Raw genomic sequence first — 26465 nt, 5'->3', positions numbered from 1 at the left:
ACTCCCATCAGGAATCTAAGCTGGGTGATAACAGATACAACTAAGGAATGGCATACAACAGAAAAGGAAGAACCAATTATTATTATAGTGAACATTACATTTTGGCTTATTTACCCAGGTTTACATAGGACTGTACCTTTCGTCATCACTGTGCACAATGAAATTAAATAAAAATAAATCAGCTCTGCTACATCTATAGCAGAGCCAAGTTGGTTATTTGGCACAATTTATTGACCATGCACAATTTTCTTTCTGTGGCTTTACCTGAGACCGCGGATAAGGCTTTGTCCGCATCTCAGTCCGCAAAAAACGGAGCAGCAAAATGCAGACACTTTCAGTGTGCATTCCCCATTTTCCTCACTCCCATCAATAGAAATGAATATTTTCGTGTACAATACAGACAAGAGTAGGACATGTTTTATAATTAATGGAATAGAAAAAATGGATCTGCAAAAAACATGCATGTCCCCATAGCAATGAATGGGTTGGTGTCCGGGGCGTAACGAGGGGACGGGGCCCATGGACTCACTTGTAATGGGAGCGCTTTGACGGGGCCCGGCATGAAGTGCAGTGACAATGCCCGGCCCCGTCAGAGCGATATTCAAATGTGTGTAATATGCGCCCTGGGCGCAGAGGCAGGGGGAGTGCAAGGGTAAGGAAGGAAGATGGGGGGGCGTACGTACTCACTCACCCGGCAGTTCTTATCACTGCCGGGCTCTCGTCTCCAGAGTGAAGCAGGGAGCGCTCCCCGCTCCCTGCTTCACGGTTCTTCTGAGCGTTCCCCCCGCTGGCCGCACTTCGCGCTGCTGGCTGTGGGAGAAGCGCTGAAGGCCCGGGAATCGGCCTCCAGCACAGCCATTAGTGCGATGTGAGTGTGGGAGCGCGTCATAAGGGAAAAAGGTAAGTATGTGTTTTATTTTTATAAAGCTGCAGACTAGGGGCAACATCTACTGTGAGGGGGCTGTGGGTATAACTACTGTGAGGGGCACATATCTGGCCATAACTTCAGTGAGGGGCACATAATCTGGCATAACTAATGTGAGGGGGCACATAATCTGGCATAACCACTGTGAGGGGGCACATATTTGGGCATAACTACTGTGAGGGGCACATAATCTGGCATAACTACTGTGAAGAGGCACATATCTGGGCATAACTACTGTGAGAGGCAAAAAATCTGTCATAACTACTGTTAGGGAGGCACATATCTGGGCATATCTACTGTGAGAGGCACATAATCTGGCATAACTACTGTGAGGGAGGCACATATCTGGGCATATCTACTGTGAGAGGCACATAATCTGGCATAACTACTGTGAGGGGCACATATCTGGGCAAAACTACAGTGAGGAGGCACAAAAGTGGGCATAACTACTGTGACAGGAACAAAGGTGGGCATAACTGCTGTGAGGGGCCACAAGGAGGACATAACTATTTTTGAAGGGACCACAAGGTGGGCTTAATTACTGTGAGGGGCCACAAGGTGGGCATTAGTACTGTGAGGGGCCACAATGTGGGCATTAGTACTGTGTGGTAGCACTTAGGGGAAATGCCATAGATTACCCTGCTATACATTGGCATGGCTCAGTCTTACAGACCAGTACAGCGCCCCCTGCTGGTGATTTCATAAGGGCAGTCACCATCCCTTCCTTATGTGATTATTCTTTTTTTCTCCCCACAGGGACCTTGTTTTGGATCCAGTGGACATCACGCCGATGCCAGCGACACCCTGGATGAGGTAGGACCAGATTTTATTAGTTAGGACTGGGTGAACGTAGCCATGCATTGGGCTTAGTGTAAAGAAAATCTGCCGCCTCTTTGTAAAAATGGGGGGGCCCGATCCAAAGCTTGCACTGGGGCCCATAACACTCTAGTTACGCCACTGGTCGGTGTGCTATCTGCAACTGAAAAATATGGTCGTGTGCACAAGGCCTAAAGCTGTTGTGTTCTCTTAATTATCAATGTTCACAAAACGTCCCATGAAATGAAAAGTTCAGCTCTGCTACATGTGCACAAAGCTGAGTTGACCATGTGTGTTCTGCGGGTTTTTGCAAATGAAAAACTATTACTTATCTGAAATAGCGACACACACATTGAAGAAGAGTTAAATCACAATACATCTCTAACTCTGCTACATCTGCATGACATCATATTATGTTCAGAGCACAACGCAGCCCTGACTCCTGATGGGATGTGCTCCTCCACCAGATGTCTGGCTTGCTCTGTGACACAAAAGGTGACAATCGGATCTATTTCACGCTCCTGTTTCTATTGCTGGTTCCTAAAGTGTGGGCTCCAGACTGTCTGCTCCTAAAGCCAATAGAGCAAGCAGCTCGAGAAGTCAACATAGGACCAACAGGACCTGAACGTATAGCTCCGCCCACCTGGAGGGCATGTGCCGCACACCTGCTTTATTTTACCACATGTAGTAACATAAAGTTTATTTTCAGAAGCTTCCCTTAAAATAACAAGTCACTTTCCCCCTCCCTGTCCATTATGCTCCCAGGGTCCACTCTTTGCTCAGCTGTCCCTTCTAATGATAAGTGGCCGGATTCTGTTTGTCTGCTGAAGCCTCACCTCTGTAGGCCGCATGTAAAGGTGGCCATAGAATCAGTAATCCTATAAATAAGCCGAATGTAATCCTCTGTCAAAGAAACACTTCAATGGCGGGGTGGAGGGAACATTTTCCAGAGTGTGAACAGTTAAATTCAATTGTAGAGTTTCTTTTCCCAGTAATCACAGCCGCTAGAGCCACTACACCACCACTGGTAGTGGCAGATGTCACCATGATGTCTGACTTCCACTTACCTCCACTGTTCATAGGAGACAACAGTGGTCTACGTTATATAGGAGGCCGCTGACAGTAAAACCAGCCATATACACTACATAAAAGTCATCCAAACCGACCAACAATCTACAAATGATCCCACGGATGATTGTTGGGGGGCCCATACATATTACATAGATGTTGCCCACATAAGCAATGCCTTCTACACCCCCAGCCCCCTCCTTACATATACGAATGTGTTTTCAGTAGACAGAGGAGAATAAGATATGCCACTGACTGACACTTCACCATGTGCCTTGTCTCCCTGGACAGCAAAGGAATCACATGCTGAAATCCAACTGCCCATCCTTTTTACTATAGACGTTTGCTGTTGGCAGAGTGTCAGGACACCCTATGGTGGCCACTTGTTTAACCCCAAAAACATTCTAGGGCACGTCCCTAACCCCGGGACGTCATGCCCCCACCTAACGTTGCCTGGCAAGAGAAAAAAAAGGTGGCGGAAACCTCAAAGGTATTGTCCCACTAATAATATTCTACACTTTTCAAACCAGCACCCGGATCTGAATACTTTTGTAATTGCGTGTAATTAAAAATGTATTATAGCTACTGAATTATTCAATAAAATGTATCTGTATAGCGCCGCCTGCTGTTTGGTCTTTTTCCAGTTTCTCTGTCCTGCTCACTGAGGTGGTCGCACATGCTCAGTTCTATCCTTTAACTGCCACCAGCTGCAGCAGAAAGGACATGCCCTCCGAGAAAGGACACGCCCCCTAAGCTGCCAGCTTGAAATAAATCTAGCAGAAATATTGGAGCAATGAACGGGGAGATCTCTAGATCCATGGGAGGTACAGGGCTGGTTCTAGCTTTGTTAGAAAGAGATCGTCATATACTAATGATGTCTGATTTTCATTTTTTACAGTACTCATGGGATATCCCCTTTAAGGTGAGCTGTGCGGGGGCTCGGAGTGCTCCTCTCACCTTCAGTCAGTCAAAGAGTGACATGTTGGCCAGCTCCAGTAACTAACTGGGGGTTGGAGAAAGCCTCAGACTGTAGCAAACAGCTGTCTGAGCGCGGAGCCACCCAGGTGTCCATCCAGGCCTTGGACAGGGGGCCAGGAAACTGACCATCCTAGGACACCCCCATACACATTGAATGGGTGCCCACTCCTCCAGTACACCTGCACGCTCAGCTCAGCATATTGACATCCAACTGGCTGATCCTTCCTCACCCTACAAAATGTATCTGCTCGGGAGTGTTTTGATCACCAAAAAGTACATTTTTATACTGTTTTTATTGTGCTTTTTTGCCTTTTTTTCTCCAAATAAATGTGTGGATGGTATATTTTGTTCAGGCACTATTTTCCACTATGGCAGAAGGGAATGAAATGATGCCAACATGCTCCAGTCTATTCCATTTCGAACGAGTCATTCATATGAAGAGATTTGCCCTATCAGCAACAATTTCTATTCATTAAACATCCGCCTCCGCATACGTTTCAAAAAAGCCAGGAGACATTACTGCTCTATAGAAAAAAGTCTGCAGCCGTGACCTCACTGTCTCCAAGAGTGACAAATACTTCCCTCCTAACATGCTATATGTGACAGGAATGACATCACTACGCCTCCAAACACAAGTGATGACATCACCACCCGCCTAAAGATGGCTGCAGCCAAGCTGATGGATGTATTATTCTCCAAGTCTGCCAAATCTCCCCATCTGTCTGCTGGGTACATCTCTCATCTCAATGAAGCAGATGGTTCGTTACCGGCTTCTTGTTCAGAGATTGTCACAAAGCTTTGTCACTTCTCCACGTCCCTTGAATTATTCCTCTATAGACATTCTCACATCATCATTTGGAAGACAAAAGGTTCTGCACAGAAGCATCTGCTCGGAGAATACAGCGCAGATTACACTGCCATTACCATCAGCATCACCACCATAGAGGGAACGGAGAAAAATTGTGTTTTGTTATATGCAACATTACAACACAATGCACTTCAAGGGCCAAAAAACATAAAGCCGGCAGCTTGTTCTAATAGTTCCGTAGTGTAACAATAATGCTATATAGATGGATAGAATGTCCATCTACTGTAGGTATCATGTGAGATAAGGTAGCGCTAATGGGGAGCGGCAGGGAATTTTATGGACGCACTGTCATTGATAGAAGAACATTACAGTCCGTTCTAGTATAGTCTGTTTTACCTGCACAGTCAGTGGAGATAACATAGACTCTTATATTTGTAACATCAGGTCAGGGGTTAACACTTGGGTATTAGGGCAGTGGTTTAGGGCCCCTCAAATAATGCACTCTTTCCATGTGAAGGGGTTTTCAGGATTTACTACTGGTGGTCTATCTTGAGGACTAACCAATACAGCGCCACGCTTGCCTTTGTGGCTGTATAGGGTACTGCAGCTTAGCCACAGCTCAGCTCCATTTACATGACACTAGCTACATGGACAGTGGGGCACTGCAATGAAAAAGTCTGCATTCCTCTAGGAGGCAGCTCATTCATTCTGTTGAGGATCCTGGGGTCTGTACCTCCACAATCACATACTGATGGTCTATCGTAAGGCTAAACCATCAGTGTTAAAGCCTGCAATGCTCAGATGAAACATTCAGCCCCCCCTCAAGTATACCATGACTATGAGAGGTCCAAGACCCACATACACATGAGATAAAAGTCATCCGAAACTGGCAGGATTGTCTGACCTTCTAATGTGTATGAGAGCCTCCCAACTCTTGCCTAACCCACCAATACACATGCACACTTGGCTTGGCTGAGCATGCATGTGTCCTGAACAGGAGGAGAGGAGAAACTCACAGCCAGACAACGCTGTCTGAGGCTTATACCCCCACAAACAAAAGGATCCAATAACCTGATCCTTATCTGCCCCAAAATCTGCTGTCAGGAGAGAGCTGGGAGGCCCCCATACACATTAGGTGGTCCTGACAAAATATATCTGATGTATATGTCCAGCATTAAACCCCTCTCTATTAGAAACACGTGCATGCACTGTTATCAGCAGAGTTGAGGAAATTGCTCAAAATTTTATATGGGCGAATCGGTTGAACGTTTCGATCCAGGTCTGAGTAGATTCTACCTGGATTGAAGACCTGAAAATTTCTGTCTGATGTTCTGAGGTCTCCTAGCACTCATAAAAAAATTTGATTGACATGCAACTTTAATTTTTACAAAATTTGGGTTGAATTTGATCCGTTTAGAATCGATTCACTCATCATTAGTTACTGAGAGAACAGCCACAGGCAACTTGCGTCCGTTGTAAGAATTATATCTATGGTCGTGATAACCACCATTTTACTATGACTGTCCGGAGGAGCCCAGGGGTTTTTCACTCTGGCATTAAGAAGAAGAAAATAACAAACCAGTATCAGATTTCGTCCTGGCGATTTCGGGTTTAATGGTCTTTGTCGCTAATGGACACCTGATCTGTGTTGTGTGTCGCTATATTCCTTTCTGTTATGTATATAAATAAAGGGGACACTTAAGATGAATGCACAGGTCACCGAGAGCCTGGAATGCCGGCCACACTACAAAGGAAACGTCTCTGAAAAAGATAAACTGCGCTCGTTCTAGCGAATCAGCCTTCCCAGAAGTAAAAAAAAATATGTGATAATCACCAAAATATATTACTGCCAGGTGTGTAGATGCTCGATGGACTCCAGTGTACACAGGGGCATACATACTACAGACGGAACCCATTCCTGTCGCTATGGGGTACAGAAGGAGCCCAAATTATCCACAATCACAGCATAAAAAAGTACAGGGGAAATAGTCTGAGGATTGCGCCAAAGGACCCTCCTGTTCTGCGATGGTAAGGAAAAATTTAGGGTTGGCACAATTTGACAAGTGCTCCATTGAGCTTGCAGTGGTCCATGTTGCTCTTGATGTCTTTGTCATTTTTATTGCATAGGTGCCGTGGCTAAAAGCAGAAGAAGGGGTAGAAAGGCGCCTACAAAATCATGCAGCTGGGCAGGGTTTGATGACATAAACCAGCAGGGGGCACCACATTATGATGGGGCCCACCAAGTGTGGTAAGGAAATACCCTTTGGGACAATCCTTCTAATGTCTATGTCTGCCTTCAGACAGACGCATATAACATAACTGGACGCTGAGTCTGTCTGACATGATGGTGACATAATAGGAAACAGAGCCCTCAGACGCTGCACTAAAACCTGCTCCTTCTTAATTCCTGGACGTAAAACCTTTGTGAAAAGTAACACAGATCTGTAACTTGCTGCCGGAGTCAGCGCTGCAGCCACAGGTAGGTCTTTGTCTTGAGAGGCTACGTTGGAGACTGAAGGAGAAAGGCACACGACATTGTGCCACTATTGTGTTGCCAATTAGATGAGAAAGGGTCAACAGGTGCTGTTGTAGCAAAATGAGGGCTGACTGAAGGCAGGTGATGGCACACTGGGTGACCCATCTGGTTTATACTGTATGCATTTCAGAATATTGCAGACAGTATGCGAATGACAAGAAAATAGTGACACCTAGTGGTCAAAGTATTATGAAAATATAATAATAATATTCATTTATATAGCGCTAACATATTCCGCAGCACTTTACAGTTCAGGGGTTCATGTACAAACAATCATAAATAGCACAGTAACAAACAAGTCAATAATTACAACAAGAGGAATGAGGGCCCTGCTCGCAAGAGCTTACAATCTATGAGGGGATAGGGGTGACACAAAAGGTAAAAGTGCTTGTTTTGTACAATGGTCCAGCCATCTTGGGAAAGTAGGGTAGCAGATATAAAGCTGCATGAGCCGGTCAGCAGCTGATATGTGTAGTGCTTCTGGGTGCGTGGGGTGCGGTGGAGAGTTTGGTGAAGGATCAGGTTCAGGAACTGATGATAAATGGGCTATATATGGAGAGGAGTTAGATCAGGGGATGTGATAGGCCACCCTAAAAAGATGCGTTTTAAGTGAGCGCCAAAAAATGTGGATATTGTGATTTAGCCTAATTTCTTGGGGTACGGCATTCAAGAGAACTGGTGCGGCTCGGGAGAAGTCTTGGAGCCGGGAGTGAGACGTCCGGATTATGGGGGATGTCAGTCGTAAGTCATTTGCAGGGCGTAGAGCATGGGTAGAGTGGTAGACAGAGATTTAGGAAGAGATATAAGGGGGTGCAGAACTGTGGAGAGCTTTGTGGGTGAGAGCGAGAAGTATAAATTGGATTCTATAGTGTATGGGCAACCAGTGAAATGACATTGGAGAGGGGAGAGTCTGGTGAAGGGGAGGCCAATTAATAGTGAGTTACAGTAATCGAGGTGGGAGTGGATCAGGGCAACAATGAGAGTTTTTCTTGTTTCCATTGTGAGAAAAGGGGGTATTCTAGAGATGTTTTTGGGGTGCAGGTGACATGAACGGGAGAGACTAAATATAGGGGGTGAAGGAAAGACCAGTGTCAAACGTAACACAGAGACAGCGGGCGTGCTGCCTAGGAGTTATGATGGTGCCGCACACTGAGAGGGAGATATCAGGTTTGGGTGGGTTAGTAAATGGAGAGAACACAAGAAGTTACGTTTTTAAAAGATTCAGTTTCAGATAGAGAAATTATATTAGAGAGACAGTCACTGGTGTTCTGTAATACAGTAGGGATGATGTATGTCGGGGATGAAGTGTATAGTTGGGTGTCATCAGCATAAGGTACTGGAAACCAAATCTGCTGATGGTCTGTCCAGTTGGGGCTGTGTAGAGAAAGAAGAGGAAAGGACCTGGGACTAAACCCTGAGGAACCGCAACAGCAAGAGGGAGAGGAGAAGACGTGGAGCCAGCGAATGATACATTGAACGAGCGGCCAGAGAGATAAGAAGAGAACCAAGAGAGAGCAGTGTCCTTCAGGCCGATGGATTGGAGCATGGTGAGTAGGAGATGGTGGTCTACAATGTACAAATGATTATATTATTACATGCGTTCATTACTGTGACGTTTTTGAGAAAGGCTCTTACAGGTGTAAATGTTGTCACGTATCTCACAGACATACTCAGTCCATGTTCGATCCACATTTTTTTGCAGATCACACATGGACTCATTTATTTCTATGTGACAGTAAAAAATATGGACAGCACACAGACGTCATCCATGTGCTGTCAATGCCCCTTTGTGGCTGTTCCGCAATTTGTAGAACATGTCATATACCGGTACTTGTCCATTTTGCGGAAAAGAATAGCCATTTCTATAAGGAAATTGCGGCATGCACAATTTTCTTATGATGCGCCTCATCATAAATTAGGGGAATCTAAGGCTGTCTGTGCGCCTAGAGAGAAAAACTACTCCAGACCCTGCAGGAGTAAATGTCAGTAAGGAGTCCTTGCCCCCGACATACTCCCGCTCTGCCCCATCCCGCCCAACTCCCGAAGATGGCATAAAACCAGCCGTGGGACTTTTGATCAGTGAGAAATAGCAAGGAAGATAAATATATATTTAGGGTACACTTATTGATCTATCGTCCGCTATGTGAGGGCAGCAGCACAGCCCATCTTCCCAGTCAGTACTGCACTGTATTAGAAAGACAGAGGTGCCTTAACAACACTCATTCAAGAGAGCGCCGCTAAGGGACTCTGGGCACGTTTTCTAGTATAAATGTATAATTTATCTAAATTACATATACGGTATATTGGGAGAGAAGTTCCCTATCTCTGTCCCTACACATTAGCAAAAGAAAACAAAAAAAAAAAAAACACACACGACAGTTACACTTTAACGGTCTAATATGAGATAATGTCAAATACTCAATAAAATATGCCACCTACACAACAAAAATTATGTTTTTTTTTATTTTCCAGGTCAGTGGATTCTGACATTGACTAAAAATTAAGACTAGCACACAGAATTACAGAAAAGGGCCCCAGTGTTTGCCAATATGACCCGCTGTTTACTAGAAGGATAACCTTTACCCTCACTAGACCTTGTAGAAGTCATTATAGAGCAATAGCAGCAGCCTAATGAAGGTTCAGTCAACCTCTAGTAATCCAGTATATACATCAGTGGCTGTTATCAGCCTCACACTACATTACTCTGATAAGCTACGTTGTGTTTTCTGTGTATGAAGGGATCATATACTAGTGTTCCCCGATGTATGTGTGCGACACATGGACTATGCAAAAAACAAAACATGCCCTAGATGGAGCCTGCTCAACGTTGATAGAGGCCCAGGGAGCATGTACCCCTTTTTGCCCTCCTATAACCCAGACCTCATTCCTAAAAAGGGTCACATTTATCAAGTCCTTTACGACAGTTTTGTAGTGTACAAAGGTCGCAAGTGATGCCCGTGTGTGACATTTGGTGCATACTTTAGCGACATTTGGTGAGCCTCTCCACATCCAGAATTGGAGTGAAAAGTAGGTCAGCATTTCAGACTAGAGCACCTTTAAGGCTAGGGCTACACTGTTCACGTGAAAGCTGTAGCGGTCAGGATCACATTGGATGTCATCCCATAGAAATTAAAAGGATCGCAGCGCCAGTCGCAAAAAAATCCAACACTGCTGGATTTTTTTGTGACCCGCGCTGTGATCCCATTAATTTCTTTAAGATCACAGCTAAAATGTTGCATCTCCGCGCCAGACAATCTCCTAGTGTACTTTTACAGACATGTGGTGTAGACCACATTGCACTTGAGCCAAAAATATTATATCTGTGTGCATTTTCATAAATTTGGCTCAACTTCACAAAACAATATTTTTTTAAAGTGGATAACCCCTTTAAGACTGACACCAAAACCACTGTAAATGATAAATTCCCCCTTATTTGTTTTTTTCACTAGCGTTTTCCCCATATCATGTAACTACAAGTCTCCTGGGCAGACCTGCAAAGAGAAGGATACTTACCTACCTGCTCCCCGGTTCTAGGTATCAGCTTCTTCTCTCCCCAGCCTCAGCTGTCTCCCTTGGGTCCCCTACTGTTAGATTGTCACTACTGCAGCCGATTGCTGGAGGTGACTTTGCTCTCCTTGCATCATATCAATTGGTCATGTGACGTAAGGGGAGAAGGTCCGTGACTGCAGCGGTGTCAAAATGGATGTTGAAAGCGGTGGACCCAGAAAAGCAGCCGAGGCTGGGGAGAGAAGGAGCTGGGACACAGTGCTGGGGAGCAGGTAAGTATGCTTCCCTTTGCAGGACTTCCCAGGAGGTGAGGTTTGCCAACCCCCCCAAAGATGGCATACTCCTTTAAGAAGTCCACATTTTAGATGAAGCAGTTCAATTCTTGAGTTCAGGGTAAATTGCTATGAAATCCATAAGCTAAATACACAGACATTTTATCAGCCAAATGCCCAAAACCAAAGCTGCAAAAACATCACTGACCAGATTAACCCCTGGCCCCAGTTTACATGGTAGATTACAAGGATTTATTTACTTTCCCTTTAAGGCAGGTAACACTGCAGAGGTTGCTTAATAACAAGGCATATCATTAAAGGATTATTTAAATCATCCTTGATGTGCCCAAACATTCATTAAATACCATAGACAACTTGACCTCGTTTCTCCTATACCTCAGTGCTCTTGTCTAATATTCTCTCTAGAGATGAAGACTTCTTGAGGGATGGTTTGGCCTGAGATCCATTCTGAACACCATCAGGAGCCTTTTTCTTGGCTGAAGTTTTTGAATTAAAAAGTTGGATTCTTGCTGCCACTAAACCAGCGGAGACCACCATCTCAACTTCACTGTTGGATCCAGGTGAAGTACAATAATTCAGGGTTGTGAAGTTTTTCAGGTAACTCTCTCCGGAAGTGCTGTAGGGCTTTTCATCCTGCAAGTTCCACGTCCTGGTCCACAGGCCCTTCATTTTCTATTATTAGAGCCAGGCAAGTATAAAATGGATGAAGACCAAGGATATCAACCCTTTCAATGGTGTAAAAAATGTCAAGGGTCAGCCTAACTTAGCCATATAAAAAGATTTCAAAAAGTTGACCAAATTTGAAGCCTGTCAATACAGCTGCTCACATCTTTAGCTCTGACAGAGTACATCCAACCTCTCGGTGTTTCTGGATATGACTGTCTATGTCAAGTAGCACTTATTGCAGTGACTAAGGCTTCACAAATATGATTCACCTTTGATACTATCAGTGCCAGAAGAATCTACTGACAGATATATTGGGCGATCTTCCTGAACACAATTAGAAGTGTTATCTGTTATGACTGTGATCTCCGTGGAGACCTGTTTATGGGCTTACTGATAAACTATATGGTGCTATAGGAGTATATGGGAAAATGGGAATCCTACGTACAGGTCCTTGACTCTTCCAGCATTTTCCTTCACTCGGTTTTTGTTGCAATTAATCATGGCTAACAGGGTGGTGGGTAGGTGGCCTGATCATCTGCTCATTATGGGAATGCCCATGAGACCATGGCTCATAGCCTTTCTGGCCATGGCACCTAGGGCATTTCCCAGTGCATTGAAGGTGTTTCCAGCCCTACACAATTGTCCCTTTTTTAGGATAGACTATCAATATCAGATTGGTGGGGTCTGACTCTCAGTGCCCCTCTCAATCAGCTGATCCAGTGTCTCTTTCAGTGTTTACCTGGCACAACTCTGTACTTTTGGCAGTGGGTGTGCCTGGTACTGCAGCTCACCTGAACAGGACTGGGCAGCAGTGAGCTGTAATACCAGACACAGCCACTGCCAAAAGTATGGAGCTGTGCCTTATAAACAATGCCTCAGCTAGTCAGTGGGGGTAGCACCAGTCAGGTCTCCACCTATCTGAGATATGGATGGCTTATTCTAGGTGATCAATTTTTTTACAGAACTGGATAACTCCCCTAACATTTTACAATATGTGAGATAAATGTAGTGTACTAACGCAAAGGTATGATAGCCATATTGTTAGTAGTAGCCCATGACCCTTAACACCTTGGGGACCATGCCACTCTCAGCCTGACCCAAAAAATAAGGCTACATGACCTAGGACCCATCAACTGCTTCTTACCATCCTCAACCAAAGATGGAGTAAGTTTTAGTGGTCAGGGGCCATACTTAGTTTCCCCAGCACCCCCCTGCCCTAAACAAAATACTAAATGTAGCTCATCCTTCCTCCTCATCTGTCAATGAGTTGTTTATTAGCTTTGTTTCTGGGAAAATTGGGTGACCCCAATCCATGGCTGCCACGTCTTGTCACCCAGCTTCCCCGGACTTCAGAACTGCAAAGTTAAGCAGCAATATGGAAGTGGGAAATATATCCCTATGTAGCTGGGCCATACCCCTGGGTCCTCTCAGCTTTTCCAGAGGCAGATATAACAGGTTTGATAGAAGAGGAGTCAGTGACATATTTACCGCCAGTGATTAGAATGGTTTGGGGATGTTCCCTCAAAAATTCAATAGTGACGCACTAGATGCTCAGCGAGACATTTCACACTGGAGCTCAATGTGTTGCAAACAAGTGCTATGGATGTTTCCCATCATGTAACATGCAGTACATCATATCTAAAGTTTTCAGTAAATATGGCTTGGGTTGGTTAATACTGCACCTTTATCTATCAATTCCTCCTAATTTTAAAGATCTCTGCTTCCTGTCACTAAAAGCTACTGTATGTTTGTCATAGCTCTACCACGTGATCATCACATGACCAAGGCTTTTTTTTTTGTGTGTGTGTTATGTATTGGTAGACCATGTATATTAGAAAACTGCAGAACTGTCCATTATACATACATTTATTATTATTATTATTTATTTTTATTATTTATATATTTACTATTTTACTATATTTTTAGTTGTAGCTTTATTAATATATTTCACAGTACAGCCCATGTTTTACAGTTGGTATAATCCAAAGGTCATCACGTGATTTAAATATGAACCCAATGAGCCGTAGTTATAGTTCAAACTCAGCAAGTATGAATTCTGTCAATTAATGTAGATCTAAAGAGGAAATACACAACATATATTCTAGGTTTCCATTATTGAAGTGTATTTATGTGGCGGAAATATGTGTAGGAACATACAGCATATAAGTGTCGCATTCAGTAAAAAGGCAATCTATCAGTAAAGCAGTGGATTCCTAGCCTGAACTGATCTCTCGGATGGTTGGACTCAAAACGCGTTTCATTAATAAAAGAATAAATTCTCAGGGGGTTGTCCAGTTTATAAAACCCATTATTTCAATTACCCTTTTAGGGAATCCTGAATTAATTAGGAGTTCTGGATTCACTGAGCAAAAACTCAGAATGTACAACCCCAATTCCAAAAAGGTTGGGGTGCTGTGTAAAATGTACATAAATATAAATAAAAACAGCAGGCAGTGATTTGTAAATCTCATAGACCCATATATTATTCCCAACAGATCAATTACCTTAATTAGGCTACTTTCACACTAGCGTTAAAGTTTTCCGGTATTGAGTTCCGTACTCAGTTTTGTCCTAATGCATTCTGAATGGAGAGCAATCCGTTCAGTATGCATCGGGATGTCTTCAGTTCAGTCACTTTTACAGTATTTGGCTGGAGAAAATACCACAGCATGCTGCGGTATTTTCTTCGTCCAAAATTTCGGAACACTTGCCCGAATCGGCATTATTTTCCATTGAAATGTATTAGTTCCAGATCCGGTACCAAGTGTTCCAGAAAAACGGATTTGGTTTTCCCGTCTGCGCATGCGCAGACCTTTAAAAATGTGAAAAAGATAAATACCGGATCCATTTTTCCGGATGACACCGGAGAGACGGATCCGGTATTTTAATGCATTTGTCAAACGGATCCGGAAACAAATGGTATCCGTTTGCACACGGATTTCCGGATCCGGCAGGCATTCCCGGCAACGTAACTGCCTGCCGGATTCCTCTAACGCTAGTGTGAAAGTATCCTTAGTTCTTGATGGCAGCAACACATCTCCAAAAAGTTAGGACAGGCCCTTGTCTACCTCTTCTTTTGACAAGAGTCTGTAAACGTCTAGGAAGTGAGGAGACCAACTGCAGAAGGTTGGGGAGAGGAATGTTCTCCCATTCTTGTCTGATGTAGGATTCTAGCTGCCCAACAGTCCTGGGTCTTCTTTTGCATGATTTTTCGTTTCATGATGCGCCAAATGTTTTCTATTGGTGAAAGGTCTGGACTGCAGGCTGGCCAGTTCCGCATCCAAACTCTTCTTCTGTGACGCCATGCTGATGGATGCAGTATGTGGTTTGTCTTGCTGAAATATGCAAGGCCTTCTCTGAAAGAGGCATTGTCTGGATGGGAGTGTATGATGTTCTACAACCTCTACATACTGTTCAGCATTGATAGTGCCTATCAGATGTGTAAGCTGCCCACACCATAGGCACTAATGCAACCTCATAGGATCAGAGATGCAGGCTTTTGAACTGTGCGCTGATCTTGAGTCTGCAGAACATGGCATCCGTGGTTTCCAAAAAGAATTTCAAATTTTGATGCATTTGACCACAGAACAGTTTTCCATTTTGCCTCAGACCATTTAAAATGAGCTTTGGCCCAGAGAAGACAGCATTTCAGGATTGTGTTAATATATGGCTTCTTCTTTACACAGCTTTAAAAGGGTTTTCCAAGACTTTAATACTAATGACTTATCCTCAGGATAGGTCATCAGTATCTGATTGGTGGGACGCCTGGGACCCCTGCTGATTAGCTGATTGAGAAGGTAGCTCGCAGTAGCGCCGAGGCCTTCTCTCAGCTTTGCCTAGGGCATGTGACGTCACGTTCATCGGTCACTGGTACGTTGCAACTTCTTTTTGCTTTTATTGTCACATAATAAATACAATTGTGGTGCGTTTCGGCTCAAGAGATGAGCCTTTCTCAAAAACTCTGTTTTTGAGAAAGGCTCATGTCTTGAGCCGAAACGCGTCACAATGGTATTTATGTGACAATAAAAGCAAAAAGAAGTTGCAACTTACAAGTGAGCAGTGATGGTCAGTTCGCAGTGTTCGCTAGCAAACACATGCGGGCTGCCATCTTGACTCACCCGTCCGACGATGCACAGGTATGCCCTTACCTGTGCCTGTGTTGGGAGCCGGCCTGAAATCAAATGCAGTCACCGGGAGCAGGCAGTTCCAAGAACAGCCCGATGAAGGCCCTACGGCGGCTGTTTTCGGAACTGCCTGCTCCCGGTGACCGCATTTGATTTCAGGCCGGCTCCTGGCACAGGTAAGGGCTTACCTGTGCATCGCCGGACGGGTGAGTCAAGATGGCAGCCCGCATGTGTTTGCTAGCGAACACTGCGAACTGACCATCACTGCCAGTGAGTGCCGGTCTTCTCTTCATATTTGTTCCGGGGACGCTGACCTTAGACACGCGCACCACGCCATTGGAAGAGCGGAGTGCTGACTGTATTTTTTCTGACGTTCATCGGTCACATGACCTAGGCGCAGCTCAGCCATGAAATATCATAAAGTCATGAAATAGCAAAATGTCTCACTTTCATCTGATACGTGTTCTATGATCTATTGTGAATAAAATCACTGCATTCTGTTTTAATTGTCATTTCTTTACATGTTACACAGAAATCCAACATTTTTTGGGAATTTGGGTTATACATGCCTTACATGGGCAACCGATTAATCTGAATGGGTGAAGTGTAATGTTTCATTTCTCCTATGCTGAACCCTTGCTCTTGGATTTCATAAAGATTACAGCTTTGGGACATCTGCTTGTTTGCTGCACTACTACTTCCATTGCTTTGCAGATTCCCCTTTGATGAAGAACAGGCCATTTTAGGATGACGGTTCCAGATTACTGGCATTCCAGGATATCTGGTTACACCTATACAGGTGACGGAAACCTGTCCACTGTTTTTACAGGTATCTCCATATGTTATACTTGACACCTAATTAAACAAGTGGCCGGCTGCTTCCTCTGTTCCATGTGACTGAATCTGCTTTACAACCCAGCTGCTGACCCAACTGAGAGGACGGGTAATACTATGCGATCAGTGCATTCTGGGGTGTTATAGTTGGGAATATTTTTTAATATAATCATAATTAGGTATGTTGAAAAATAGCTGACATCCTAAGACAGAATACTGACATCCAGTGGTCAAATATTCATGAAAATAATAGGCTGAACTGGCTACAATCGCGGCAGGTGTGTGAGGATGTTCGTATTTGCTTGTGAAAGGCTCGAGAGGCAGACAATATACCCAATTTATAGAGCTTTAGGCTAGAGGACATTGTAGACTACAGGACTTTTTCACTGCATTGCTGAAGTTATGACTTCCAGGACAATGAGGGTACGATCCCACACCGACCTGCAGCAGCCAATGGCTGCACAATTTTGCAGTAAAACTGTACAGTCATTGGCTGCCTGGGTGGATGTAGCTTAGCGGTACGCGACCAGCTGCACAATGGGGTCGTAAACTGACCTGCAAGATCAGGAGACATATACATTGTGTAGAAAAGGCAGTAGTTTATATCCTTCATCTACATTGTGCTTTGTAGGTGCCAACTCCACCTGTTTATAAGTAAATGGTAAGAACATAATCCACACATTAATCATCATACTGGTCATATGCAATTAAACCCCACTTACTATGTAATGTGACTACACCCACTTCTGTTTTGTTTAGATGATTTATCCCTATGTGGAAACCAGGAGACTCGGTCTAAAATTATACCCAACTTGTGACCCCTCTAAAAGCCAGGGCATGAGTGGCTCTTGCCTTGAAGGGCCTGGTCCACCTATTCGTTTCAATGGATAACATGCAATACTACACTTTGCCAGCAGTGGGCGCTGTAGAAGAAATGTATTCTGTGGCACAACTTGTGGCAAAATGTGCATGTGATCTCACCCTTGTGGTGGCTTATGGTGTATAGATGGATGATCGGCCGTAACACTTCTGATAGAATGGTAAAATTGTTGGACAATAGACCCATGAAAAGTAAATTTTGGAATAGTTAAATTATGTTGAATTGTGCGCATTATATCTAGTTATTAAATATATGATTTATGTGAGCCAGTCATATGGTATTTGATGTTAACAGCTTTTTAGCGCTCTAGTGGTAGGGAGCGGACTGGGCTCCATGTTAGAGGAGCTGGTGAGCTAAGCCAATCGTTTATTTAACTATTGTCCATTAAGGCCTACACCTGTCTGTTCATTGTTTACTAAGGGGGATGAATTATTCAATTAGACGTTACAGACGAGGAGCGAAGTTCACAGCTTGACATATTGTATATTTGGACTGTGTTCTTATGTCACATGTAAATCACTGAATACATCATGGGAGTGACAGCCTCAAATCACCTGGACTCTAGTTTCATGAAATGATCAAAATACACATACAATGGCCCACATTTATGAAGGTGACCGCGCCTAGACAATGTCATAAAATGTGCCAAATGTGAACATTTTGGGTGCAATTTCGCACATCTAATTTTAGAAACATCCACAGACCAAACTGGCTTAATGGGAAAGGAGGCGTGACGCTGGCACAAAATTCTGTCACAAAGTTAGCCAACCGATAGGTGATAGAAAGTTAGATAAAACCGTCTATTTTTGCATCGCATTTATAATCCAGCCTGAGCTACCATGATCAATTTTGTCAGTGGCGTGACTAGAACAGACAGGGCCCCACAGCAAATTTTTGTACACCCCTGACCCCACACCCACCAGCAGCCCCTTCCTTACAGCTCGGCTCCATTCACTTGAACCATTTTGAAGGCACACTGACACGAGGCAGCACTGATGGTGTACCACTGGCATAACTTGCTCTACCTGGAAAGGTTTTTACATGGGCCGAGGATTGGGAAAATTAGGGTGCCCCCACAGTGGTGGAATTTTCCAGGAGAAGTCTTGATATTACGGATTTTCTGGCAGAAAATTCCTCCACGTGTGAGTGTGCCCTTATTGGGAACATTCCTATGAGCACTCGTTCCCTATAACTGCCCCGTGTAAAGGTGCCACCGATCACCTGATGAACATGCAGATGCTTGTTTTTCGGATGATTGCACGTTTCATGCGGGACCTAAGATCTGGACCTAAGACTTGGCATCAGCATATCTCCATGTGTAAACAGGGATGTGCTGCCAACAAACAATGAATATGTATGGGGATGAACCTGATCACAGTAGCAATCATCATAGAATGGCAATGACTACTGCATGTCAATGCAGCCAAAGAGCGAGCAATAAACTTCTCCATTACCGATGAGTGTCCCCTGCCCACCTGAACCCTCCCTCCAATGGTCATTACTGTACGATGACATGTTGCCCTGCATTGTCTTACGACCACAGCAATCAGTGATGTGTCATCTTTAATAGCATTAGCAAGATGGGCAACAACTGGGTGACAGTATGATGAGCAGCATTGACCATGAGAGGCGGTGCGGTCCCCTAAGAAGCAGAATGATGCAGAAAATGATAGTATAACATCTATTTTATTATTCTGAGAATGCAGAATCCTGTTCTTAGGGAAGACGTTGTTCTTGGAGAAAACCTTGAGGATATACACGAGGACTGGATACTGCAATACCAGTTACGTTCCCTAAAAACTAAGGAGTCCTTGAAAAAACGATCAGCAAACACATTACAGACTTTGCAGTTTAGACTGGGCAAATCAGCCCTGAGGAATGTCTGCCTTATATCCAACCTAATTACTGTGGTCAAATAAACAGGTGATAGGGAGAATTGCTGTCATGTCTGCACTATGGACCCACAAGGACCAAAACAGAGAATCCAAAAAATGTCCTCCACAGACCGCCCCTGACCTGACCGTCATTAGGAAATGTACATCCAAAATATATTCAGATGTCTAGATATGTCCGTCTGAATCTGGCCTTAGAGCATTGCTGGCTGAACCTGCCGTCAGATAATCTAAAGTGTATGGGCTGCTTCCGACTCTCCCTTGACAGATGATGGGTGGGAGGGGAGATAACGATTGGGCATGTTGACTTTAAATGCCTGATCCCTTAATTCTGCAGGGACAGGTGTCTGCAGGGACAGGTGTCTGGCAGTAGCTTTCTTCACTCCACATTGAAAATTCATAGACACTCAGCCAAGCCAAACACGTATGTTTATGGAGGAGTCATGAAGGATAGATAGGAGTCACGCAAGGTTTTGGTTGGCATCTATTGAAGTAATATGGACACCTTTATATAATAAAATTGAGATAAAACAGGTAATCCAATAATCCAGAAAGCCTGAAAATAGGGCACTGCTTTCCATCATAGAGCTTCAATATATGACAAGGACAAGGAGCAGAACAGTTCTGATTAATAAAAAACTGATTGCAGATTTTGGCTTAACTGTGTTTTTCTCTACCCTTACAAGTGCTAAATAGTTGTATGGGAGTGAGACAAAACATTTTTTCAGCATTCAATTAATTGAAAATAACGATTAAACTGAAGCAGGCTGTTTTTCAGCTGATCCAAATTTTAGGACCACATGCCTTTAAAAGGCCAAATCTGTGCAAAGATGTGGATTTGTTGTCATTTTCTGTCAGGTAGTCACACGTTGTGATGGCAAAGGCAAAAAAACTCTCCCTTTTTGAACGTGGTCGGGTTGTTGAACTGCATAAGCAGGGTCTCTCACAGTGCGCCATCGCTGCTGAGGTGGGACGCAGTAAGACAGTCATTTGGAATTTCTTAAATGATCCTGAGGGTTATGGAACAAAAAAGTCAAGTGGAAGATCCAAAAAAATGTCATCAGCACTGAGCCGGAGGATCCAATTGGCTGTCCGTCAAGACACTGGACGATCCTCGACCCAAATGAAGGCCCTTACTGGTGCTGACTGCAGCCCCATAGCCATCAGACGGCATCTGAGACTGAAGGGCTTCAAAAACAAAAAACGTCTTCAAAGACCTCGTCTCCTTGAATGCCACAGAACTGCTCGTTTGGACTTTGCAAGAGAGCACCAAACATGGGACATTCAAAGGTGGAAGAAAGTTTTATTCTCTGATGAGAAAAAATTTAACCTTGATGGTCCTGATGGTTTCCAACATTACTGGCATGACAAGCAGATCCCAACGGAGATGTTTTCTACGCGACACAGTGGAGGGGGCACCATAATGGTCTGGGGTGCTTTTTCCTTCAGTGGAACAATGGAGCTTCAGGAAGTGCAGGGGCGTCAAACGGCCGCTGGCTATGTCCAGATGTTGCAGAGAGCATTCCTCATGACTGAGGGCCCTCGTCTGTGTGGTAACGACTGGGTTTTTCAACAGGACAACGCTACAGTACACAATGCCCGCAGGACAAGAGAATTCTTCCAGGAGAATAACATCACTCTTTTGGCGCATCCTGCGCGTTCCCCTGATCTAAATCCAATTGAGAACCTATGGGGATGGATGGCAAGGGAAGTTTACAAAAATGGACAACAGTTCCAGACAGTAGATGGCCTTCGTGCGGCCGTCTTCACCACTTGGAGAAATGTTCCCACTCACCTCATGGAAACGCTTGCATCAAGCATGCCGAAACAAATTTTTGAAGTGATAAACAATAACGGCGGACCTACTCATTACTGAGTTCATGTTTGGAAGTTGGATTTCTGTTTTGGGGGGGTTTAGTTTTTTTTGGGAGGTGTGGTCCTAAACTTTTGATCAGCTGAAAAACAGCCTGTTTCAGTTTATTCGTTGTTTTCATAAAATTGAATGCTCAAAACAATGTTTTGTCTCACTCCCATTTCTTCTTGTTGCATGTTGAAGCTCTACTTGGAACCTTGTTAAGATCCAGCCATGCTAAATATGATTTTTTGCCATTTTTCAAGTGGTCTTAAACTTTTGATCAGGACTGTATTAGGTTATGTCGGTGTAAAATTTAAGGAATTTCTGTATTTATACATACTTTACACCTGGTGATCCAAAATATTTCACAGTCCAGTAAGTACATAGTAAAGTCTATTAATGTCAAATTAAGGAGTGTTTCTGGAGGTTCTTAGCCATATCAGATAAAGTATTGGTCATGGGGTGAGGGGCAGGGATTTTTAAAGATGTCCCGTCACTGTCAGACACCCCATTGCAGTACAGTCAGCCTCTCTGCTGCCTGACATGGCTGATAACAGGGAACAATAGGTTGCACTCAACTGCACAGAAAACGTATACTGTAGGACAAGATCCAGCAAGTGTCTTATATCAAGGACAGTCAGGTTTATCATCCTTAGTCGGTATAACTATCTGGAGGAGCAAAGTCCCGGGGCAATCAGATAGATTTCAGCATTTATTTGGTCATCAGCCTAGTGGCACAGCCTTGTACAGAGCACTGTGGAGCAATAAACATGATCACACTGCGGTCAGCGCCAGTGACGTGCACGTCATTAGGAAGATATGACAATAATTACATCTAATCTCTTCTGTCTTAAGGAAATGCTTTTTTCACGGACTGTTTCACACTGCTATAACCAGCTATAACGAGAATGCGATGGCGGGCAAGAACTGATAGGATGTCCATTACTGTGGACGGCAATACACAAGGACTGGCAATTTGCTACTATTAAAGGTGAATTCCAACACTGTATAAATAAAATAAATAAATAAATAAATTGGCTGTCCAGGATTAGTCAATTTTCATCCAGAAACAGCACCACCCTTGTCCACAGGTTGTGTGTGGTATTGCAGCTTATCCTGATTCATTTCAAACCCACAGTCATCGTGTCTAATAGACAATGAGAAGCATTACACTGCGTTACACTGTAAAGAGCCATGCCTCTACTGGTTGGACATGATCAGGATAGAATTTCTGGCTCTGGATGTGAACAAGAAATTACTGATAAAAAGCAGAAATTGTAAAAAAAAATTGAGAACCTGAAAAAGAATGTATATGTGAAAGTTGTAGCATACCGCATCACATGGCATATGACAGAGGGAGAGAAGCTGAGCTCTGTGATGTACACGTTTTATGATTTCTGGGAAAAACGCAGAGTAAGGGCTCATGCACACAACTGTATGTATTTTGCGGTCTGCTAAAAACAGATCCGCAAATAATACAGATAACGTCCACATGCAGCTGGCCCCTAATAGAACAGTACTATCGCTGTCCGTAATGCGGACAATAATAGGACATGTGTTTTTTTTTTTTGCAGAACGGAAATACGGACATACGGAAACGGAATGCACATGCAGTAACTTCCTTTTTTTTTGCAGACCCATTAAAATGAATGGTTCCGCATACGGTCCGCAAAAAAACAAACAGAACGGACATGGAAAGAAAATACATTAGTGTGCATGAGCCCTAAAGCCTCATTCACATGTCAGTGTTTCACGGACGTGTGCTGTACGTGTCCTCTACGGACACCACACATCCCCATTCATTTTAATGTGTATATTCACAGATCAGTGGATTCGTGTTTTTACCACGGATGCATGCTCCATTTTGTCCGTGTTCACGGATGCAACACGGGTGCCAAATTATTTTTCTGCTGTGCAGGGTCAGTGAAACACAGATGGCACACGGACAGCAAAAAACGCACACACGGACCCAACATGGATCCTTCACGGACGCATCACTGACCACCTGTTCACGGATTTGAGCACGGACATGTGAATGAGGCTTAAGGCACACATCAGTGAATAATGGACATGTACTGTCAGTGTTCTCCATGGACAGCACACATATCCGATACGCCGCCAATGTTTGGGGTAAGACAACCCCGTTAAATAAATTGCAAATCAATATCTTATTTTATAATACATTTCCTGAGAATTCCCGGCAGACTACAATGGCAGCACTTCAGCTGTCAGATATTAAAATGCTACTGAAATGCACAAATAAATAAAAAACGGACTCTTAAAGGGGCTGTCCCGCTTTATACATCGTTAGATTCGGCCAGTACTGCACTGTATATAAACAAACCATACATTCACCTGCTCCCCACCAGTGCTGAGGGCCCAATTCGTGCTCCTTCCGCTTCCTGAACTGTATACATCCAGACAGGCCCTCCAAGCGGCATATGACCTAGAAGTAACTTGCCACTTTGTGATATGTCACTGCTGAGGCCAGTGACTGACTGCAGTGGCGCATGCACCTTGTCCAGAAGTTTACAGTGGACCAGAAGAAGCACAGACTGACCCTTCGGCACTGGACCCGAGTGGCAGGGTGTAGGTAGGGTTGTCACCTGGCCGGTATTCCACTAGCCTAGCTGGTATTCTGCTCAGACTGCCTGTACCAGTACTTTTTGAACTGGCCCACTGACTTGCCAGTGAATACTACAGAGGTTTTTAGCCTTCAACAGGAAAGAAACAAAGTTTGATTTTGAAAAGATTTCCCTGTATGCTTTAAATTGACTATTCTCCACACTGCTGATTCCTCATAAGTCATAAAGTGTAGAGTCCGTACCCCGTACACCGTTGAGAAGTCAACGGTGTGGAGAATAGTGAATTTAAAGCCCACAGGGGAATCTGCGCTTTAGGGGAAAATATCTCTAGTAAAAATGCAGGGATATAAAGATGGACATCCCCTTTAAGTTCAAGGGTGAGAACCTGACAGATTTCTTGGCCAGACTCTCTACAAGGGCTTCTTTGAAGTGACCGTCAAGGCCAGGAACAGGCCAGTTCCTGTCATTTTGGAGCTGATCCAACGTGTCTCCTATTGAAACTATAGGAAAGCAGTCCTCTGAAACATTGTGCTCAGGTCACGGTATTTGTTCTAAGCGAGACAGCAGGAAATAAGGCAAATCAGCCAGAGGAAATGGAAAGAGCAGGCCAACCATGGCTACCGCTTCACACCACAAATTCATATTCTGCATAATCTGTAACTGAAGATCTGGAGCCCTGATGCAAAATCCGTTACCGCTATAGCTACTTATATTCCACTTAAAATAAAGAAAGTCCCTAAGCATTTTTTGCACTTGAGTTTTTGGTGCATTTTTTGCTAAACAAAAAAAAACACCAGCTCCAGATGTTTTATCTGAAAGTCTATTGGAAATATAAATGCAGGATATGCGTGCATCTGTTACTATGAGCGTTATTTCTCTATCTGATGGCCTTTTTTTGGGCTCTAGCCTTAAAAAAAAAAAAGTAGTATGATGACGCAAGAGCCTGAAAAAAAAACTCCATTCAAACATGTGTTAAAACAAAAACGCTTCTAAAAACATCCTAAAAAACACATGCGGTATAGAAAAAACCACAACTGGGTTTTATTATTGTTTTTTTAGTGGTTAGTAGTAACAATATGATAGGATTTATGGAATTTATTTGTATTATTTTTAAGGGAAATGCTCATTCATTTTTTTTATATACTGTATGTGGTGTCAGATATGAAGATGCTATAAGAGGACTCACTAAAAATGTTTCTATATTTTAACTAAAAGGACTTGCCTGATCTCCTGAGCTCTCTGCACTGGCTGAACAGTATAAGGGTACAATCACACGGTCAGGTTTCTGCATGCAGTTTTTGTAGCCAAAATCAGTAGAGGATCATAGAAGGAAAGAAAATATAAATGACAGATACGACTTCTCTTTTTTAATTCACTCCTGGTTTTAGCTTCCAAAACTACATGCAGAAACCTGACTGTGTGGTTGTAGCCTAGGGGGTCATGCACACGACCACAAATTGCGGATCCACAAAACACGGATGCCGGCCGTGTGTGTTTCGCAATCTGCGGGACAGGCCACCCATGATAGAAATGCCTATACTTGTCTGCAAAACGGACTAGAATAGGACATGTTCTATTTTGTTTTGCAGGGCCACGGAACGGAGCAACGAATGCGGACAGCAAAAAATGCAGCTCGGATGCGGACCCAAACAATGTTCCTGTGCATCAGCCCTAAGGCCTCATGCACACGACCGTTTTTTTTTAAGGTCCGCAAAAACAGGGTCCGTAGGTCCGTGATCCGTGACCGTTTTTTCGTCCGTGGGTCTTCCTTGATTTTTGGAGGATCCACGGACATGAAAAATGAAAAAAAAATCTAAGTCAAGTTTGCCATTGAAATGATAGGAAAAAACGGACACGGATCACGGACGCGGATGACAATCTTGTGTGCATCCGTGTTTTTTCACGGACCCATTGACTTGAATGGGTCTGTGAACCGTTGGCCGTGAAAAAAATAGGACAGGTCTTATTTTTTTCACGGCCAGGAAAAACGGATCACGGATGCGGCTGACAAACGGTGCATTTTCCGATTTTTCCACGGACCCATTGAAAGTCAATGGGTCCGCAAAAAAAAACGGAAAACGGCACGACGGCCACGGATGCACACAACAGTCGTGTGCATGAGGCCTAAGAGTGTATAGCATGGATGTCAAACTCATGGCCCTCCAGATGTTGCAAAACTACAACTGCCATCATTCCCTGATAGCTGTAGTATGCCCAGGCATGATGGGAGTTGTAGTTTTGCAACAGCTGGAGGGCCACGAGTTTGACATCCCTGGTGTATAGGAACACACTATTGACAAGGGAAATGTTAACACCCAGCTGGAAATTGAGTCATACACGCCCAGGAGGAATCACAATACATGCTCTAAAATGTTAGAAAAGATACTCCTGAATTGTAATTTTATGAGGAATGCACTAAAACAGAAATGTCAGAAGAGTATACAGGTCTTCTTTCCATTGTAATAGTATTAAACTTGGGCAGACTAACCATGCCAGGGCTCTGGGCTTTGCAGGGTCATCCATTCACATTATAGCCCTCTCCCTGAAAGCTGCACCATAATTTGAGCTCCGGGGGGATGTGGAGGCAGCAGCCTAGGAACATTCCAGACTATAGACCTGTGATGGCTAACCTCCGGCACTCCAGCTATGGCAAAACTATGACTCCCAAGATGCACACTTGCTTGGCTGTTCTCAGAAC

At 43.9% G+C, this 26465-nt stretch overlaps 1 protein-coding gene and 1 long non-coding RNA gene across 3 annotated transcripts in view; one reads left to right on the top strand and one right to left on the bottom strand.

Annotated features, from left to right (window-relative positions):
• Positions 1-26465, bottom strand: part of PLEKHG5 (pleckstrin homology and RhoGEF domain containing G5) — a 283957-nt gene that overhangs the window by 28057 nt on the left and 229435 nt on the right. The window lies entirely within an intron of this gene.
• On the top strand, positions 10744-22102 carry LOC122928859. The gene is made up of 3 exons (XR_006387934.1): positions 10744-10910; positions 11337-11491; positions 22038-22102. It is a non-coding gene; the product is annotated as an uncharacterized LOC122928859 (long non-coding RNA).

This window comes from Bufo gargarizans, chromosome 2 (assembly GCF_014858855.1).
Source record: "Bufo gargarizans isolate SCDJY-AF-19 chromosome 2, ASM1485885v1, whole genome shotgun sequence".
Lineage (NCBI taxonomy): Eukaryota > Metazoa > Chordata > Amphibia > Anura > Bufonidae > Bufo > Bufo gargarizans.
Note: the sequence above shows the minus strand (reverse complement) of the source record. Positions and strands in the feature narration are given on the sequence as shown.